A 16,447-nucleotide genomic window follows, 5' to 3' on the forward strand; every position below is an offset into this window, starting at 1 on the left:
GGGATTTATCACTAACGAATAACCCTTCTTGGAGAGGGATGCCGCTTCCCACGTTAAACTATTTAAATTGGGATAAAAGAATCCCTGGTGGCTATATTTAAAGAGAAGGAAAAACAAAAGCATCTAAATAATACAGTATAATTAAAAGATGAAAAGAAGAGTTGAAATAATTACAAGCCAGCTGCAGAACTGAGTTGTAATGCATTTCCTTGGACTCTAGCTAGGTGGCGCTAGAGTACGTGTGTGGCTAGTCGGGACGTACAGCTACTGAATGGAAATTACCCATCAACCGGATGATGTGTCATGGTTTTTCGGGTATAGGAAGGACTCTGTTAGGGATTAAAGCAAATGCCATAATGAGACTGTTTTAAAAAATCTAACTCTTCTGAGAGTGATATTTGGCATGTTTGGAAGGAAGGAGACATCCATTAATATGTATTACCTACATTTTTTGACCCTGAAGTAGACCATCAATATTCACATTCAGGATTTTCATCATTTTGAATTTTTTGTTAAGCCTTGCTCCTTAATTAATAGTACCAACTTGTTCCATGTAGTTGTGAAATTCTTCAGCAGAGAGAACAGCTTTAAAAATCTCAAGGATCTTTGGGATTTATAGCCTTCTGCCAGAAGCTTCTCTTTGATCAAAACTGGCAGGCACCCAGCTGATTTCTCAAGAAAGATTCCCCTCCTTCCAAATTATACAATTTCAAACGTAGCAGATGCAAGGACACAGTTCACCTCCTTTCCATTGCACGCACTTAGCCAAGTGCTCACTGTGCTTCAGCTGATTTTTGGTAACATGTGCTTATTCAGTTTGAATTACTGATTTAATATAATTGTTCACACCTTTTCAGGTACTCTGGCATTTGAAGCTAGGCCACTTCCATCAGCAAGCCGGCTAAAGAGCAGATTACTCCCTGCTACTCTCACCTCAGCTCATCTACAGCAATTTAAAAATGAGACCCAGGCAAACCACTAAACACAGTAAATAAAGATTTTAGTTGTTTGTTGAATCTGGAACTAGTATTGAATATTTTTATTTTTCAGAAAAATATATTTTATTTTATTTTAGTATTTTTGTTTTTTTCCAGAAAAATAGTTTTTAAATTCTTGCCCATAGGGGATGGGTATAGCTCAGTGGCAGCGTGTGTGCCTAGGATGCACAAGGTCCTGGGTTCAATCCCCAGTATCTCCACTAAATAAATACATTTATACCTAATTACCTCCCCCACAAATAAAAAAATTTTTTTAAATTCTTGCCTATAGAATATAACATAGACAGATAACTGTCACTGCCTCCAATTTCTACTTGCAGAAACCAAGCAAGAATAATAGAATTACAATTTGTATTCAGTTTTCAAACATCTCTACTCTATGATTAATTTATACAGTAACTAATACAGGAATAAATACACATACACACACAGACACATTCATTGTTGACATTTCACCTAATAAAAATATTAACATCAAACAGCCTTTTAAAAATTGGGTCATATATACAGTCCCTTTTATTTATCTAAGCACTGAAATATATATTATCCCATTTGACACTCACAACAACCCTGTCTAGGTAAGTGCCAACGCAGACTACATGATGACTTCAGATTTATCTGACAAAAGTGGTAAAAGTAAAATGTGCATCACTTGTGGTGCAGAGTTTCCAACTTTATTTTTTAGATCCTGCAGAATCCCCAGAAGCGCCATTTAATCTAAAATATCATATTTAAGTTGCTGTTTTATCTTAATCTTCTTGATTTATTTTAAAAGCTTCAAATAGATACACCACAGTGAAAGGGGAGAGTGAAACAAAGTTTCCTTCTGAACCTTTCCTATGGGAATTCCCTATGAGCAGATAATGAGAATACCTAAGATTCCTGTGCTTCATAGGAGTACTGCTTGGCCGGCTGTGTCCCGCTCCAGTCCCGAGAGCGCTCCAGTCCCGAGCATCCCCTCTGCCCCATCCTTTTCCTCACTCATTCATTCAGCACTGATTGAGCACTCACTCTGAGCCAGGCACTGCGCTGGACAAGGAGAATTCAAAATGAATCATAAGCAGTGCCCCTAGACCTCTCGAAACTCACATTTTAAAGTGGTTAGGCACTTGGGGTTAAACACCCAAACAGATAAAGAGAATACAATGAGATGTGTGCCATGCTAGAAAGATGCAGAGTGTCTGAACAAGGACAAAAGGAGTTCAAGATGGGCTTCCTGGAGGAGGCAGTGCCTGACACAAGCCTTAACCAAAGTCTAGGTGTTAACCAGGTGAAAAAATTTGGCCCCAACAAAACCCCATTTACTGGTAGAGTCCGGAGAAGGGAATGGCAAAGACCATAGGAAAGGAGTAGGATGAAAAAAAAATAGCTCTATAATAAATTCCACTTGCTCCATACACTAAACCACTTCCAAATTACAGAAGAACACATCCCAGGCCTTGAATACGATCTGCCTAACAGCTGGGTAATCGCCTCTATTAACTCTATAACTTGGGCAAATAAATCTTTGAGACTTCTATTTCTTCTCTGTGAAAATAAGGAAATTAGTACTTACAGGTTGTTGTAAGGATCAAATGAGTTAATGCATGTAAAAATATCTAGCACACGTAAACATCTTTAGTCTATGGCCAGCAACACCTAAAATAATGCTGGACGTGGAGTACAGAAGAGGAAAAGTGTTGGATATGAAATCAGAAGGTGGCTGGTGTCAACTCTGCCAACTACTAAACTCTATAACCTTGAGTCAGTTAAGTCACTTTTCTGGGCTACATTTAAACCATTAGTAAAATTGGGATAGTAAGACTTCCTATATTTACCTAGACAGGGTTGTTGTGAGTGTCAAATGGGATAATATATATTTCAGTGCTTAGATAAATAAAAGGGACTGTATATATGACCCAATTTTTAAAAGGCTGTTTGATGTTAATATTTTTATTAGGTGAAATGTCAACAATGAATGTGTCTGTGTGTGTATGTGTGAATGAGAGAGGGAGACAGAAATGCTGCTAGAATAGTGAATGTGATTGGTCCCTTTTGCTCTAGAATCAAGGTCAAAATAAATGTGATTTTTAAAACACAATGATTTTTAAAGTACATGATTAAGAAAAAGCTATTTGTACACTATCCCATAAAGAACCTAATAAAGTGATGTCATTAAAATAAAATCAATAAAGGAAAAGATAAATAGCACAATATAAAAATGACCAAAATATGAACAAGAATTTCACTGACAACAGAATACCCAAATGACTAATTAAATTGTGAAAATGTGTTTACATTTGTTAGAAATCAAAATGCACATTAATAGAAGTCAAATTCAGTTATCAAATTGTAAGAAAAATAATTATAAGCCCAATGTGGGCCAATATATAATGAGGAGACCACCCTTTCATATGTATCTGGTGAGTATAAGAAATTGGGGCAATTGTCCCAGTATGAAATCTGGAAATATTATTTATGAGTTTTAACATGCCTTTTATCCAAGTAATTCACTTTCAGATTAATATGCTAAATAAAATATCATAGATAAGCAATGTATTTGTATAGAAGAACTTTTTTCACAGAATTATTCACCATCATAAAAACTGATAATAATGGGATATTTTATTAATTGCAGTGAATTTATACAATTATATAATATATCACCATTAAAAATACGATTTTGAAGGATTATTCAGAATCATGGAAATGTATGGGGAAATTCAGAAAGAAAACTTATGTTTACATTATCCCAATTTTAATATGTTTATATTTGTCTCTTGGAAAAAAGACTTGAAAAGAAAACAGTAAATTGTTATCAATTGTATCAGTTATCTATTGCTGTGGAACAAATTACTCCTAAATTTATTAGCTCAAAACAACCATCATTTATTATTTTACCATTTCTATGAGTCAGGAATCCAGGCAAGCTCAGCTGGGACCTCCACCTCAGCCTCTCATAAGGTTATAACCATGTTATCCTCCAGGCCTGAAGGCTTGTTGAGGGAAGAAGCCACTTTCATGCTCACTTACATGGCTGTCGTCACGACTCATTTCCCTGAGGGGTGCTGGACTGGGGGTTCCTTGCTGGCTATTGCCAGAAGCCACTCTCGGTTCCTTGCTATGTTGGCCTCTCCAACATGGCAGCTTACTTCATCAAAGCCAAAAGCAGAGGGAGTCCACTAGCAAGACCGAGATCACAGTCTTTTGTTACTTAATCACAAAAGTGACTCAATGTCCTCAATGTTATTGTATTCTATTAATTAGAAGCAAGTTACTCAAGGGGAAGGAATTCACAGAACTAGGAGAGTCAAGAGGTGAGGATCACTGAAGGCCACGTCAAAGCTGTTTACCACATCAGTGGTACCGCATTTCCATTCTTATATGGCTCCATTTATAGAAATATTACTATAAAGGTATATTTTATATATAAGAAAATATTGCTTGAAAGTAAATGTAATAAATTGGTTAATCTGTTAAGAAAGCAATTAGAAAAGACATAAGGAAAGTGATAAAACTGTGTCTTAAGATGTGATAATTAAAAAATATACTTATTTATACCACTAGGATTCAGGGCAGTTTAAGAATATAAAAGAAGAAAGGAAGAAAGGAAAGGAAGGAGGGAAGAGGGGAGAAAAAAAGTGATTTAATCGCCAAATGCTTGGTGAACGATTTGTTTAAAAAAAATAAAACATACACTATCATACTATCAACTAAGAGCTATGTCTGGGCCATTATAACTAAGCTTCACTTACACATAGGGATGCGGTAAGGGGATATTTTGTGATTCTGTTAATGGTTCATGCATTTATTCTGTACTGAAAAATCAGTGAAACAAATACCTTAAAAAAAAAAATAGTCTAGTTACACTCGACCAAAATAGGAAGATGCAAATTATTTTCTCACCTCAGACTTCCCCTAAATAAACTAAAAAGACAATCTGACCGCTTTATAGCAGTTTTCTCTTTTTCCCACAACTGCTATTAGATGAATGAAATAAACAAACCTAAGACGCTTTCCACTTAGACTGAAACAGGTCCTCATGCCGTACAGACTCTCTTACCGGGAGAAAACAGAGCTGTCTGTGAAAAGAAAAGACCTGTGTTCTAGGCCAGACAGTTTATCTGATTAAGGAAAGAGAAGAAGGTTTACACTCAAAGATTAATTCTCCAGCAGCACACAGTAAGCTCTCCAAACAAGAGCTGTGTCACTGCAAACTTCCTAACAGTTGAGCAGAGTTTTTCAGCTCCTGGTGTTGTCAGTGATTCTTGGTTGCAGTTGTTTAGCCCAATCTCTTGCAAAATGCTATCAACAGAGAGCAGGTCAAACGTTCCTTCTGCCAGTGCCCGACAGAATCAGCAGTAATGGTGGGAGCTGCTCCGGCCACAACACGCTCAGAACAAGAAGCCAGTTTTACCAAATAAAATAAAACTGCAGATTTAAAAATAAATGTATACACCATCCTTAGTAAAGTTTCTCCTCGAAAATATATGAGAAACAGAATTCATACAAACACAAATTTAATGCTGTGAAATAAGCTGAGAAGGAGATATACTTTGCTAAAGAAAACAATCACTCCAAGAGGTGATACAGAATTCAAAAATGTTTAGCTTTCTATTAGATACAAAATTGGTCATCTTCATAGCAGGTGAACAGGTAGCAGAGAGTCATTCTAAAATAAAGCTCCAGTTTTCACTCTTGGGCTTAAGAAGCCAATAATAGAAGTCAGAAATAGAATGCTGCTGTGTCTCTTGCCTACAAACGTTATCTCTTGCCTACGAACATTAAAGATATTTAAGAAGTTAGAGTTCAAAGACCATAAAGAAAATGACTCCTATGTTATAACAATGCCAAAGAGTTATTTTATCTTTATCTCAGGAGTAACATGCAAAGACTTTTTCTAATGTATAGTGTTTCTCCTTACTTGCCTTTGTTCTGCTAGGTTTGTTTTGGAGTGGGACTTTTTTTTTTTTTTTTGATGTAACTAAACTGAGATTGAATCATTATCAAAGCAGCAACTGTAGTTCATCAGCTTAGTCACCAAACTAACCACACACATTCCAAACGGGTGGACTGAAATAGGAAATTAAGTTTCAAACTGGAGCCAGGACATCAATTGTGTTAAAAGATCCAAGTTTTCCTTTATGTGTGTATGTTGGTGATGGAACATGATTTATGACAAAACAAGATTTATGACCACTTTGTTCAAATTTTATAAACAAGTACTTCATCAATAGTTAGACAGAAAACAGAAAAACTGAAATAAATTTTATATCGACTTCTAATTCCAACAATTTTTTATTCTACCTTCAAGAGACCTAAACTTGACCATTCCCATCTGCCCACCCACTTAGCTCAGCCATGTCCCTATTTCTCAAACGTTTGGCATTTGGACTCTGAATTCAAATATACCTAAATTTGTTTTCCAGTTTTCACACTTAACAACTTGTAGGACCATAGATCAGATACTTGACTTACGTATAAAAAAATAAGCAATGATAGTGCCTTTTACATAAGAGTATTGAGGCAGAAGTCAGGTAAATCATTTAGCATAATGCTTGAAGTATATTGTGACATTAAATATTGTTTTACAATGTTAACTATTATTGATTTTATAACCTACCTTGAGAAAATAAATTAGTTTCTGTTGGCATGATTTTAGAGGTAACTTAGACTTATATCAGATTGCCTGCAGTTCCCAATATCTTTACTTTAAGTATATCTAGCTAAATCACTTAAATAGGTTTACTATTAAGAATTAATCAATCGGATGGTACCTACGAATAAAAACCCCTCTGGTAGATACACAAAAGAAAAAGAAAGAAATGAAAGCATACCCCTACAAGAGAGAAATCACAAAGGGAGACAGGAAGAAAGGAACTACAAAAGTCAGAAGACAATTAACAGAATGGCAATAGGGATTCTTTACCACCAATAATCATTTTTAATGTAAGGAGACTAAATTCTCCAAATGACACAGTGGCTGAGTGGACAAAAAAGCAAGATGTAGCAATAGAGAGAGAGCTTACAAGAGACTCCCTTTAGTTTTAAGGATACGCACAGACTAAAAGTTAAGGGACAGAAAAAGATACTCACACAAATGGTAATAAAAAGAGAGCAGGAGTGTCCATATTTTTATCAGATGAAATAGACTTTCAGTTGGTCACAGGAGACAAAGGAGGTCCCTATATACTGATAAAGGGCTCGATTCATTCAGAGGCTATAATAATTATAAATATATATGCACCCCAAATTGGAACATCTAAATATTTAAAGGAAATATTAACAGACTGAAGGGAGAAATAGACAACAATACAGTAACAGCAGGAGACTTCAAGACCCCACTTTCAACAACGGACAGATCATCCAGACAGAAGATCAGTAAGGATACAGTGGATTGGAATAACAGAAGATCAGTAAGGATACAGTGGATTGGAATAACACTATATGGCAGATAGACCTAACAGATACATATACAGAACATCCCATCTAACAGCACTAGAATACACATTCTTTTCAAAACCACAGACCATTTTCCAGGATAGACCATACGTTGAGCCACAAAGCAAATGCTAACAAATTTTTAAAGTCTAATACCATGAATAACTATTCTCACCACAATGGTATGAAACTAGAAATCAAATTGTAAGACTACTGGAAAATTGACAAATATGTGGAAAACAGACAACATTGTCCTGAACAACCAACGGGTCAAAAAAAGAATCAAAAAGGAAATCCAAAAATACCCTGAGACAAACAAAAATGGAAACACAACATGCCAAAACATGAGATGCAGCAAAAGCAGTTCTAAGAGGTAAACATAGTGATAAATGTGTACATTAAAAGAAAGATCTTAAATAAACTAAACCTAAATTTACACCTCAAAGAACTAGAAAAAGAATGAAAAAATAAAAAACTAACCCCAAATTAGCTTAAGAAAAAAAATAAAGTTTACAGTATAAGTGAAATAGAAACTAGAAGACAACAGGAAAGAGCAACAGAACTGAGTGAATTTTTTTTTAAGCTAAACAAAGTTTATAAACCTTTAGCTAGACTAAGCAACAAAAAAGAGAGAGGACTCAAATAAAATTGTAAGTGAAAATGGAGACATTACAACTGACACCACAGAAATACAAAGGATCACAAGAGACGATACAGACAATTATACACCAACAAATTGGATAAACTAGAAGAAATGGACAACTTCCTAGAATCATACGACCCACAAATCCTTCACATACTCTTCTAGAAAACTGAAGATGAAGGAACGCTTCCAAGCTCATTTTACGATTATCCTCATTTAGCAGCATTATCCTGATACCAAAGCAAGTGAAGGACACTGTAAGAAAAGAAAAGAAGACTATAGGCCAATATCCCTGATGAATACAGATGCAAAAATTCTCAAAAAAGTACTAACAAACCAAGTCCCATGCAATCTTTGGGACATATTCTTACTCTGAAAAAAAAATAGACTGTTGTTCATTTTGACATTCAAATTTAACTGGGAATCCTATATTATATCTGGCAACCATATCTGGGAACTCCCTGAGGAACTATGTATAATGTGTCTCAGATTATCGGCCCAAAAATGTTAAAGAGAAGAGCATTTAGCGCCTGGCTCCCACCCTCATTGGTCAAAGTTTGCAGGGGTGGACTGGGGAAGCAAACAGGAGCAGAAAGCAAAAGATAAGAAATGCAGCTGAAGCCAGGTGCCCTCAGGCTACAGCTGAACACGGCTGGTTGCTGTGGCAACAACTGCAGCAAAAATGTGGGCCAATATGTTAATTAGCATGTGAAAGATATGTAACACACCCCACATTGAAATTGCAAAGGGAAATTTTCACATTTGAGGGGAGGAATATGCCCTAGAAATTGGTGCCACCCTTGTTACTCTCTCCATTCCGGTGACAGGTGGAAAAACCTTGTTTTCTTTTTTATTGACACCAGCATGTAGGAAATGGAACCATGAAACAACAGTAGCACAAACATCGCATTTCATCATGCTTTTAACCTCAGAAAAAGGTGAGCCAGGCTGTCCCACAAGGGCACACCAAGAAAAACCACCTCATTTCTGACAGTTTTTCTGAACAACTAACAAGATGACCATAAGCCAGTCGCTTCATACTGAATGGGAAATGGGTGTCACTTCATATCAAATGTTCACTGTGAAGCAGTGTGACAAGCGAATGGGACTCTTTCTGGATCACAGTCGAGGTAAATGAGAGCAGCCCGGGTACTCAGCCTCTCCTAGCATCGATCAGGCCACTCAGAGGAAAGAGTTTCTAAGCACTAAGCAAGAATTCCAAAGGGAAGACACCTGCTAAGCAAATCCTGAAGAACAAAACCCATGTGAGTGAGCAGAGGGACGCTTCTGCCTGTGGAAGGAGCTGAAAGTTTGCATGAATCCGTCTTCTCCAAACCACTGCAGACCTTCTCTGCACTAACGTTCCAATGCATTGTTTCCTGATGGAGGAACTGAGTTTGAGATTCTCTTCTTTTGAACTTTGCTAAGAGCTTGTGATTTTCCTTATTTCCCCTCAACTTCAATTTGTTAATAATTCTCAGAAGAAGATTAGCACAAGTTTTCATATTTCAAGGATTTATCATTTTGTGAACCATCTGTATCTAGTGACCTTTAAAATAATCCAGCATAAATCTCAGTTGAGTTGTTTGCAGAATTTTAAAGCAGTGGCATTTGCTTATCATAAATACTTATGATCACCTAACCTGGGGTCTGGGAGGCGGGAAGAGAGAGCATAATCAGTATTCCGAGAAAGTAGGCTTACTTGCAGCATTTTCACCACATGCTGTCTCTTTTTATACTGCTCCACAACAATGAATGATTTTGGAAATGATGAAGCAGGATGAATTTCAAAAAGTGGTTCTAACCCTCTAAAAAGTGGTAATCAAAACATGTTAGTAGAAAAATCATAGCCACAGAAAGGCCATTCTCCCTAAGGTGAAATTACATATAAGATTATCACCCCGGCTGCCCTCGGTCTTTTATTTCCAACATTCCGCTCACATTTGAGTTCACTTGTTCCTCTTCTCTCCAGTCAAGAGGTTATTTAGTCCATCTTTGTGGCCTCTGTGGGGTGTGCTATTCACCTGAGTGGGTCTGTTTACACAGGCAGGTGCCTGTAAAGCACCAAGATGGGTCTCCTTTTTTGAACTCTGCTATCAAAGTCAATGGGCCCCTGAGTTTACTCTGTATAGTTTACCATCTACATTGTCAGAAAAAATTCCATGTGGAACTAAGCCCATTAGCACATCAATGAAGTGAGGAAGTGAGAAAGGTACAGAGAGTATGGAGGATCCAGATAAGAGGGGAGAAGTTTTTCAGCATAAGGAAGGAATTACCCATTTAATGAACACAGTGTATTCAGTCAGCATCGGCTCTAGAGAGACTTTGCTGACCGATGTAAAAATAGAAGAGAAACAAAAGATCTGGTCTCTAGTTTTATGTGACTACAATTTAAATCGGCAAACAGGACTTATACACAGGAAGACACTAAACGACCTAAATTTATTTTGGAATATGCTAAATTTAATCTTAATCAATTGGTGAAGAGATATTGTAAGGAGCCCCTGCATTCACTCCCATTGCTGCTGCCTTCACTTCTTTCAACTTAAATAACTCCAATTGGCTTCTCTCCAGTCATCCGACCTCCAGTTTTCCACTATGCCCTCAACATTTCCCATGGGTATTTTGTTTGTTATTTTGTTACTCTGTTAGTTTATACTTCAAAATCACAGGTCATATGACTTCCTTACCATGAAAAAATTAACAACAGCTTTACTAACTTTTACATTTCTTAAAATAACTTTTATAAACTTTGGTACTCTTTGAAATGTCCTTTTCACTCTTATTCACTTGGAAATTCTACTCATCTATCCACAACCAGCAAAAATGTCACCCCTTGCGAAAAGCCTTCTATGTTTTAACTGGACAGAATCATACACCTGCTCTTGTATATTCCCACACACTTGGGCAGTTCTAATATATCACTTCTTACGTTTTCTTAAGATAGCCCATAGCAGCCCATCTACCTTCCCTGAGGGGTTGAATCGAAAGTTTCTGTTGTATTGTTTTGGATTTCCTTGCTCCTACTCCTTACTGGTGTTCGCTGTGTTTAGAAAACATACAGAGAGACTAAAAATGCAGTGGGTGTAGAGAAAGAGTGAATTCATTAAGGAAATATTGAGAAAGAGACAAAGGCTCTGAAGAAAGACCATACTGAGAGTACAGAGGGCAAGATTTAGAAAAAATAAAGGAGAAGGAGCTTCATGTCAGAGTCCAGTGTTGTCCTGAGGGTACCAGGGAGTGAAAGTCACTGCCCATATGACCCGCGTCAGGAAACCAGAGCCAGGGGAGGAAGACACATTTCAACAAGGTCTGTCATGCTGCAGATTTTCACAACTAAGCTCACCCTGCTTTTCCCTCATATCTCAATGCAGTCGAGGCTTCTGGCAGTAACTGGAATGCATTTCATACAACAGCCAACAAAACTGCTATGTATCAAAATGCAAAAATTTCCAATTATATTATGACTGAAAATTACCCTTGTCCTAACTTTCCACTGGAATTTCAAAAAAAGAAAAAAGCAATAAATTCAACTAAGAGACTATTTTAATCTGTAATTTAAGGAATGCCAAGTCTTTATAATTCCATAAGCGCCATACAATTTAGTCTAGATATTTCCATATTCTAGGGGGAAAAACTGCCAAAGTGGAAATATGGAAATTTCTGTTTTTAAGAAGAGCTATATCTACTGAATTGCTCATACTCTAAATAAGGCTGTCCTTTGATAATTCCTCCAGAACAAACATTCTGTTTTAACATGTCAGTCACTTTAATGTCAAACATATTGTTTTCATCAGGATAAACTTTCTGCCTAAAAATCTAACTATTGAAGAGTAAAAAAAACTCAAGGAATATCTAAAAATCTTTGGTAAAACAGTATTGATACAGGTCTTGGATGGAATTAATGCAAACATTGACTTAGTACTAATCATTAATGGGAGAGGAGGAAAGAGGAAAATTCAAATGTTTAAATTCAAATATGAATGTGTTTTGTGATTAATTAAATGAAAGTGAGACAGGAAGAGGGCAGGGCACAGCCATTGAAGGAATGCTACAGCAATTAACATCAAAATGGCAAAAGATTCAACCCCCAGTAGGCCTTGAGGCTCAAGAAGGTGGGAGATTTAACTTCTAGTAAACTTTGAGCTTCTTTATATGCCTGTTGTAATATATTAACACGGTGAATAACATGCCCACAGGCACCATGGCAGTCCCAAGGCTAGCCACAAAAGGTCAAAGAGTGGGAAATGGCCAACTTCCTGGGAATCCCAGCCCCTTCCCCAGACTAGTTAAACTGGTCCTTCCACTTATTAGCATATGAAGCCACCAAGCCAATAAAAACTGGCAACACGGTGCCTCACAGCTGCTACCCTCTCTCTCTCCCTCTTTGGAGATGGTCCACACTCTGTCTGTGGAGTGTATACCTACTTTTAATCTGAGCCCCCAGCCCCTACACCTCGTGGCCTTTCTCTTGCCTTTTGATGTATCTCTGAATAAATCTACCTTTATTCAACTATGGCTCGCTCTTGAATTCTTTCCTGCGCGAAGCCAAGGACCCACACTTGGTGGGGCACGTCCCAGGGGCTCAACTGTAGCCTGGGACACGGCCCTCCTCACTTCCCACATCCATTTTTCCTCCATCAAAACAATGCTGATCCTACTGCCAGCCCTGTTGGGTATGTCCTCTTCACACCCAGGTCTAATCTAATCTTACCTAATTTAGAGTCATAAACACATTCTCCCAAATATATCTGAGGTTATCACAGAATCTGTGGGACTCATATCTCATGGCTGAACTGAAGAAAGATGGTATTTGGGATAACTTACATGGTCAGAAGCAGAGGACAAGAAAGATTCCTTTGGAAGTAGCTAGCCCTAAGTATTATTATCTGACCAAACAAAACCTGATAAATTTAGACCAAATGACACAAAATATAAATGAACAGAAGGACTCCAATCCTGGTCCCCAAATAGCTCAGCCCTTGGCAAAATTCCTTGCCATATCTGATCAAATGTGTGTTTCAAACCTAAACAGTCATCGTGTTTCCATTCATCAGATATCAAGGAGTACTTCTCTGATGTTTCTTTTTTAAAAAGGTTCCTTAATACATTCTAAGTGTATAATTTATTCCTGAAATTGTAGTGGCATTCTAACTTGGTATAAGTTTTTCCAGGCTTCCCAAATTATAGAGACTTGAGAAAATGAACAATAGTTACTGCTACAAACCTGACTGTATGCTTACAAAAAGGTTTCAAAGTTTGCTGGACTAAAAGGTCCTAGAACTACTATGGCTTGAAACAGGAGATCAAAATATCAAAACAAGTGAAGGACTTCCAGTACACTGCTGGCAAAAATATAAACGACTGACCATGTTGCAGAACTGTTGAAAGGTTCTTTAAAAAGAAGCCTCCCATATCATCTAGGCATTTTATTTCTAGATAGTTACCCAAGAGAAAAAAATGTATTTGTACAAAACTTTCTAAACAAATGTTCATAGAAATTCCATTTGCAATAGCAAAACTAAAAACAATCCAAATGTCCATCAATAGGTAAATGGATAAATAAACTATGATACATACCCAATGGAATACTACTTAGCCATGAAAAGGAATGAGCTGTTGATACATTCTACAACATGGATATCTCTTAAAATAATGAAGCTAAGTGAAAGAAGTCAGATTTTTTTCAAGTATGTATTTTATTTGCTTCTGTGTATATAAAAGTGTAGGAAAGGCAAACTAATGTAGATCTATGAGGCTTACTTCGGAGCTGGTGGGGGAATGGAAGAGAAGGAAAGAGGGGAATGGAAGAGATTACCAAGGGGCTCAAGGAAATTTTGGCAGAAATGGATATGTTCATTAACTTGAGTATGAGTGAGAATTGTATGGGCATTTTTATATAAAACATGTCACACTGTATACTTTAAATACATGTGTTCTTACATGTCAATTACACTTCACTAAAGTTGTTTAAAAATAGAGATTTTGCAAAAAGTAGACATACTATTGAAAATGTTGCTACTTATTAAAAGAAGAGGGTTTTTTTTTTTAGTTTGAAGAAGGTAATAAAGAAATGCTTGTATCACAGAAACTTTGTATGGCTACTAAGCCCCAAGAAGTCTGTTTTCTGTACACTGACTTAAGCATGTGTTAATTATACTGGGGAAAAAACTTCACTTTCTGTCCTAACACTTCTCAGTATTAATGGTTTAAATAACCAAAGGTGTAAGTAATTAAGAGACTTGATTTCAAGGTGCTTCTTTTCATTCAACACTGCATTTTAAGTAATTTGAGATAATGTAAAAAGTGGTAAATTAGAATGAATTAAAAGTTAGATCTACACTGTTAAGCTAAATATACTAAATCTGAACCTGAACCTCCTGTAAACTTATTAATCCATTTTTTCATGTTATTCCATCACCACCTAAAGCTTCTCTCCCATCCTTCTGCCCCTGCCCATTTCATACCCTTTCCATTTCTGTTCTTTCACCCAGCCTCCTTCCTTTTCCTCTGTACTGTTCCTTTTTTTCATTTCTCTGTCTCCTTACATTTTTAAACATTGTTGGTCTCTTTGTGTATTCTTTCTACTAAAAAAAAAAGCAATGGGAGGTTTTTTTCAGAAAGAGAAATATTAAAGGTTTCATTCACTTTTCAAACTTAAAAAGAGCATACAACTCTAAAAACAGCAACCATAAAATATTTATTGCAACAGGGATAGAAGAAAGAAGAAGAAACATTCAGGAAGGCCAAAGGCCTATGAGGTGGGGGAATTTCTTAAGACGAGAAGGCAGGAAGGAAGGCATGTAGGAGACCATGGAGAAAAGTCAGCAGGTTTAGTTATTAATGTCAGAACCTAATTAGTCATGATTCTCTTAACTTGAGAGTTTAGCAAGAGTTGAAAAAGTAGGGCAAAGCAGGTAGTCAAAATACTAGCGAGACAAATGAAGTTATGATAAGTGAATACATTTGAATAGATAATGAATCTAGACTGAAGAGCAAAGGTTTCTCTGACCTGTCCTCAGTCCTGCGTTCTCCTTACCTCATAGGCTCTTCTTTGATGAGCGCATCTGCTATCACAGTTTCAATCAGTGCCTCTAACCCTGTGACCCTCAATTGCTAGTTACAGTCCTAACCATCCAGCTAAATCTAAATGCTCTCTCTCTGCTTGGGTATCCCACAACCACCCCCCATTTCAGCTGAGTATTTTTTAATCTAAATTTATCATCCTTCACCCTAAGTCAACCTCTAATCCTATTTTTCAGGTCAGTGGTACTACAATTCTCATAATCGACCTGGAAATTCATCCCCTAGAGTCAATCTGTAATAAATTTTGTCAATTTTCTTGCAAAGTAATTCTCATATCTGGCTTGTCTCTTTTATTTCCATGCCCATCAACCTCAGCAAGGCTTTAATGTCCTTACTTCATTGTGTAAGTGCGGATAGTGAGGCTTTCCTACAACAGCGGGAATATGGACTACAGCATAACAGAGATAACAATTATACAAATTGTGGAGTACAGTGAATGTGCCTTATAAATGAAGACTCTGACACAGATGTGACTTGGGAAAGACTTCATTTCAATTAAGAATCATGAGAGAGGGATTTAGGCTCTTACCTTGTCAGATATGGTCTGAAACATCTTGAAGGTCAGTGTTGGACTAGGCAGCAAAGAACCCATAACATCGCTTCTTTTATTTAAAATAATGCCAGAATGGTAAGCCAGTGAAGTGTGTACCCTCTTCATCTAATAGACCAATCTGTAATGTAAATTTTTGTGGCATTTAATAAGCTGAAAATATAATTGAAAGTTTAATTTCTAAAATGTATGCATTATTCTAAAATTGAAAATCAAGAAGTACAAATTATTTTCATAAAACATGATTTTAGTAAGATGCTTTAATAAAATAAAAATCATGGTTAAACATCTCGTTTTTAAGGAGAGCTGAAGGAGAGCTTATTACTAGCTGGCATTTTTTATCTGAAAAGTATGAATTATAAGAACATAAGGTGGAGAGGAAACTAAGATCCCAGGAATTTCTTGTGGTCGGCTTAGAAGGTGCATTTTATTCTGTTAGTAACAGAAAGATAATTGCAGATATTTGGATAGAGAAGTCCTTTTTTTTTTTTTTTAAGATTTTCAATTTTAAAAGATTAATGTGACCCAGAATAGATCAGAACAGTAAAAATGTCTGTAGGCAGGGAACCCAGTTAGGAAGTTGTCACCCAGATGCAGGGGGAAGCAGAGACTGAATGGGTGAAAAAGGCTGGAAGGAGTGTGAATGGAAAGGAGATGTGGTTTTGAACAGTGTCACAGAGAAAAACAAAATACAGATCCCATTAGTAACCATGGGTGGGGTGACTGAAAGATAAGTAGGAAGGAAGGATG

At 36.7% G+C, this 16,447-nt stretch overlaps 1 non-coding gene across 1 annotated transcript; it reads left to right on the top strand.

Moving 5' to 3' along the window:
• Positions 1-1,124: 1,124 nt before the first annotated feature.
• Positions 1,125-1,198, top strand: TRNAP-AGG (transfer RNA proline (anticodon AGG)). Its single transcript has one exon. It is a non-coding gene; the product is annotated as a tRNA-Pro (tRNA).
• Positions 1,199-16,447: the final 15,249 nt, after the last annotated feature.

The sequence above is a fragment of the Vicugna pacos genome, chromosome 26 (assembly GCF_048564905.1).
Source record: "Vicugna pacos chromosome 26, VicPac4, whole genome shotgun sequence".
Lineage (NCBI taxonomy): Eukaryota > Metazoa > Chordata > Mammalia > Artiodactyla > Camelidae > Vicugna > Vicugna pacos.